The sequence below is a fragment of the Penaeus vannamei genome, chromosome 34 (genome assembly GCF_042767895.1).
Source record: "Penaeus vannamei isolate JL-2024 chromosome 34, ASM4276789v1, whole genome shotgun sequence".
Lineage (NCBI taxonomy): Eukaryota > Metazoa > Arthropoda > Malacostraca > Decapoda > Penaeidae > Penaeus > Penaeus vannamei.
The window spans coordinates 17,185,609-17,190,608 of record NC_091582.1 but is presented as its reverse complement, the minus strand read 5'-3'; the positions used below and the strand labels follow the sequence as shown (position 1 = coordinate 17,190,608).

Below are 5,000 nucleotides of genomic sequence, written 5' to 3'. Positions count from 1 at the left end.
GTTTTCTTTATTTACTTGTTTTCTTTGAAAGAGTCCGAGTTGGATTCCAGGTAAACAGATAATTGCGAACGAGTGAGTCATCGCGTGACTCCGCCCACCTGTCGCTTGTCCCGCCCATCTTTTTCATGGCGTCTTCATGTCTTCCAGACTTTTGCTTTTATTTCGTTTTATTTGATGTTATTGCTGTTTTGGGGGAATTTTATAGTGTGTGATTTTATAGTGTGTGTTGCTTATGTACAATTTTAAAACCTGGTCTTGGAACTAAACAGCTGTTGGCTCGTTATATAGTTTCGTTATATTTGTCTTTATTATTCCTATGTTTATTTTTTGTTGTGTATATATTTTTGAAGCGACGCCCATTTCAGTCGATTTGAGGTTTCCCTTCCTCTCCTATCACCCCTCCCCCCCCGGTAAAATATCAGTTAGCTTGCCGCAGCCAACTGCCTAGTCCTTTTCCCTCTCTCTCAGTCTCACTCTTACTCTTATACTCCCTCTTCTTTTGGTTCTTTCTCGTCCTATCCCCCCCTCCCTCCCTCCTTCGCTCAATTTCCCCCTACCCCCTCTCTTTCTTCATTTTCCTTTTCTCTCTCTCTCTCTGTCTCTCTCTCTCTCTCTCTCTCTCTCTCTCTCTCTCTCTCTCTCTCTCTCTCTCTCTCTCTCTCTCTCTCTCTCTCTCTCTCTCTTCTCTCCCTCCCTCCTCCTCTCCCTCCCTCCTCCCTCCCTCCCTCCCTCCCTCCTCCCTCCTCCCTCCCTCCCTCCCTCGCTCAGTCACCCCCCCTCTTTTTATTCACTCACTTTCCCTCTCTCCCTCCCCTTCCCTCCCCCTCTCTCCCTCCCCTCCCCTGCGGTCGTTTTGTGACGGCGCGCGAGAGCGTGACGCGCAAAACGACGGCGGTTGTCCCATGGGAAATATAACTAATTATCTGAGACGTGACCTTCGAGTGGGGAGGGGGAGGGGAGGAGGGAAGGGGGAGGAGGGAGGAGGACGGAGGAGGGAGGAGGTGGACAAGGGAGGAGGGAAGAGGGAGGAGGTGGACAAGGGAGGAGGGAAAGGGAGGGAGGAAGGTGGATGAGGGGGAGGAGGTGGACGAAGGAAAAGGAGGGGGGGTGAATGAGGGAGGAGGAGGAGGAGGAGGAGGAGGGAGGAGGAGGAGGAGGAGGGAGGAGGAGGAGGAGGAGGAGGAGGAGGAGGAGGAGGGGGGTAGGGAGGGATGAGGACAGAAGAGCAGGGGCAGAGGTAGGAAGGCGAGAGGCGTTGGAATTGGAAGGGAAGGAAGGGTTGAAGCGAGAGGGGCAACGAAGTCAGGAGGAAGGGAAGGGAGAAAATGGAGTGAGAGCGAGTAGGAAGCGAAGAGAGGAGAGTAGGGGAGGCGAGGGCGAGGAGGAGGGAAGGGTAGGATGGAGCGGAGGGACAAAAAAAAGGAAAAGAGAAGTGGTGAGAGCGGAAGGACTACCAGGGGAGGGGAGGGTGGAGACGAAAGGGAGAGAAGAAAGGGGGGGGGAAGAAGACTCGGTTGGAGGAGGAAAGTGGGGACGCGGCGACCGGATTGAAGGGTCGTTCGGGGATTGACGGGGAGGAGGAGGGAGGGAGGGAGGGAAGGGAGAAGGAGGGAGGGAGGGAAGGGAGAAGGAGGGAGGGAGGGAGAGAGGGAAGGAGGGAGGGAAGGAATGGAGGGAGGGAAGGGAGAAGGAGGGAGGCAAGGGGAGAAGGGAGGGAATGGAGAAGGAGGGAGGGAGGGAAGGGATAGGGGTAGGGAGGGAGGTAGGGTGGGTGGGTGGAGGGGAAGGATAAAAGAGTGAAGGGGAAAGGGAAGGGAAGTTTGAGGTTTACAAGAAGAGGGAGAGGTAGGGGGAGGGAGGGAGGGAGGGATAGAGAAACAGTGAGAGAGAGACACACACAGACAAAGAGAGAGATAGTACTAGAAAAAGAAAGAAAGGAAAAAGTGATAGTTTTATTTCAATTGTTTTTCCTACTAATGAATCATTTCTTTCCAGCTTCATGATTAATGACATTTTTACTAATTTTATCTTTCTCTTTCTTCCCCAGGTAAGCGACTCCCACGCTGATGCAAGAGATAAACCAGGTAAAGAGAGGGAGAGGAAAGGAGAGAGAGAGAGAGATAGGGAGAGAGAGAGAGAGCGATGGAGGGAGAGAGAATAAGAAAAAAAGGGAGAACTTCCGAACAGACCCAAAATTTCTCACCCTCACCCCCCTCCACCAGCTCCTCCCCTCTCCCCCTCCCCTTTCCCACCTCCTCATCCCCCTCCCCTCTCCCACCTCCAACCTCCCCCTCCCTCTCCCTCTCCTTCTCCCCCTCCCTCTCCCTCTCCTTCTCTCTCTCCCTCTCCCTCCACCCCTCCCTTTCCCCTTCCCTCTCATTCTCCCCCTCCCTCCCCCTCCCTCTCCCCCACCACTTTCACCGGCATGCAAAATGTGAGGGATTTTCGGAATCAGTTTATCCCGCGACATTTTTCTCGTGCCTCGTGTGCGGAGCGTGAACTTGCGGGGGGTGGGGGGAAGGAAGAGGAGGAAGGGGGAGGGGGAGGAGGGGGAAGGGAGAGGAGGAAGGGTATGGGAAGGGGGAAGGGAGAGGAGGAGGGGGAGGGGGGGAGGTGGGAGGGGGAAGGGGGAGGAGGGGGAAGGTAGAGAGAAAAGAGGAGGAGGAGGTGGAGGAGGTGGTAGAGGAGGTGGGGGTGGTAAAGGAGGTAGAAGAGGAGGAGAAGAAGAAGGAGAAGGAGGTGGCGGAGGAGATGGAGGAAAAGATAACGAAAAGCCAAAAGTATCAAAGAAAGAAAAGACAAAAGAAAAAAGAAATAAAAGATAAAAAAAACGGAAAGAATAAGATAGATAAATAGATAAATAGAAAAATACAAAAATACTTTAAGGTACCACTATTAACATCAGCAACAAGAGCAATAACTACAACAACAACAATAAAACAATAACCACAACAGCAACAAAAACAAAGACTATAATAACCAACAATAACAACAACAACAACAATAACAACTACAACAAAAACAACGACAACAACAACAGCAACAAAAACAACAACAATAATAATAACTGCAACAACAACAGCAACAGTAATAATAACTACAACAACAGCAACAATAATAATAAATACAACAATAATAATAACTACAACAAAGATAACAACAACAACAGCAACAATAATAACTACAACAACAATAACTACAACAACAATAACTACAACAACTACAACAAAAGTAACGACAACAACAACAATAATAACTACGACAACAACGACAACAGCAACAACAACAACAACAACAAAAACAACATCAACAACTACAACAAAAACAACAACGACAGCAGCACCGTGCGCAGCCCGTCCCGATCGCAGGACCAACGACCTTGACTCGAGACCCGAAGGTAAGGAGCGCGGGAGCGTCGCCAGCGGATGACGTCATCGGACGCGGCAGACGGAAGGCGCCGGGACTCCTCCTCCTTCTCCTCCTTCGTCGTCTTCTTCTGGTCTTCTTCTTCTTCTTCTTCTTCTTCTTCTTCTTCTTCTTCTTAGTTTTCGGTTTACTTTTTCTCTTCTTTTTTCAGAATGTTTTTCTTTATCTTTCTTGTGCTTTTCTTTTTCTTCTATATCTTTCTTGTTTTTCTTCTTCTTCTATATCTTTCTTGTTATTTTCTTTTTCTTCTATATATTTTTTGTTCTTTTCTTTTGTTCTAAATCTTCCTTGTTCTTTTATTTTTTTTCTTATTTTTTCTTCTATATCTTTCTTGTTCTTCTGTTCTGCCTCATATTTCTTCTTCTTCTTTTCGTCCTTTTCTTTTTTCTCTCTCGATTTCTCATTATCTTCTTCCTCCTATTCCTCTCCTTCTTCTTCCTTCTTGTTCTCCTTCTACAACTCCCCTTCTTCTCCTTCCATCTTCTGTTCCTCTTTCTCCTCTGCGTCCTCCCCTTTTCGCTTCTTCTTTGTTATACATGCATACACTCTCTCATGCACAATGTAAGTACGAATATAGACAGACAGATAGACAAACAGAGCGACAGACAGACAGACAGACAGCCACGCAAATAGACCCCCCCCCCCTCAAAAAAAAATGTCATACATGAATACATACACACAAACATACTTACACACTTGTATAGATATAACTCATAGAGACACATACATATATACTTATACTTCTACAACCGTTCACACATGCGAACAAACATCCTCCCCCCTCTCCCCTACCTAACCCCAACCACATCCCCCCCAACCTAATCCCAGCCTCCCCCCTCCCCCTACCCAACCCAACTCCAACCCCCCCTCCCCCTACCCAAACCCAATTCCCCCCCCTCCCCCTAAACCCAACCTCCCCTCCTCCCCCTTAACCCCAACCTCCCTCCTCCCCTCCCCCTACCTAACCCCAACCTCCTCCTCTCCCACTAACCCCAACCTTCTCCCTTCCCCCTCCCCCTACCTAATCCCAACCTCCCCTCCCCCTTAACCCCAACCTCCTCTCCTCCTCTCCCCTACCTAACCCCAACCTCCCCTCTCCCCTAACCCCAACCTTCTCCTTCCCCCTCCCCCTACCTAATCCCAACCTCCCCTCCCTCCTAAACCCAACCTGCCCCTCCCCTCTTCCCCCTTAACCCCAACCTCCCCCCTTACCCCCCCCTGGTCTCCCGTTTCCATCACTTTCTCCTGAGTTTTGGAATCTTGTCACCTTCCTTGACTGACCATAAAGATTTATGTCTTAGTAGGAAAAAAAAAAGATTTCTCAAGATGTGGTTAGAGATTTCCTTGGTAATCTGTAATCGTTAGCTAATTACCCTGACGCAATGGTGGTAAATCTTAATTACCTGAGTCGGCAGCCGGCAGTTGATTAGACCCACGCGAGGGAATATAGGCCTATAATGATACGACAGGTGATTTGTTTAAAATATTTTTTTTTCTTCTTTTTTTCTTTAAGGGATAATTAGCTTTTTGTTTTTTTGTTTTTGTTTTTTGTTTTTCTTATTCCGTTATTGGGA

At 48.5% G+C, this 5,000-nt stretch overlaps 1 protein-coding gene across 2 annotated transcripts in view; it reads left to right on the top strand.

The window, feature by feature from the left end:
• sano (serrano) overlaps positions 1–5,000 on the top strand; it is a 191,002-nt gene that overhangs the window by 127,547 nt on the left and 58,455 nt on the right. The window lies entirely within an intron of this gene.